The sequence below is a fragment of the Chiloscyllium plagiosum genome, chromosome 30 (assembly GCF_004010195.1).
Source record: "Chiloscyllium plagiosum isolate BGI_BamShark_2017 chromosome 30, ASM401019v2, whole genome shotgun sequence".
Taxonomy (NCBI): Eukaryota; Metazoa; Chordata; class Chondrichthyes; order Orectolobiformes; family Hemiscylliidae; genus Chiloscyllium; species Chiloscyllium plagiosum.
Genome location: NC_057739.1, coordinates 39,587,739 through 39,588,033, shown reverse-complemented (window position 1 = coordinate 39,588,033; position 295 = coordinate 39,587,739).

Below are 295 nucleotides of genomic sequence, written 5' to 3'. Positions count from 1 at the left end.
CAACCCATCCATGCTGACCAGATATCTCAACACAATCTAGTCCCACCTACCAGCGTCTGGCCCATATCCCTCCAAACTCTTCCTATTCTTATACCCATCCAAATGCCTCTTAAAATGTTGCAGTTGTACCAGCCTCCACTGCATCCTCTGGCAGCTCATTCCATACATGTACCACCCTCTGCGTGAAAAAGTTGCCCCTTAGGTCTCTTTTATATCTTTCCCCTCTCACCCTAAACCTATGCCCTCTAGTTCTGGACTCCCCGACCCCATGGAAAAGACTTTGTCTATTTATCCT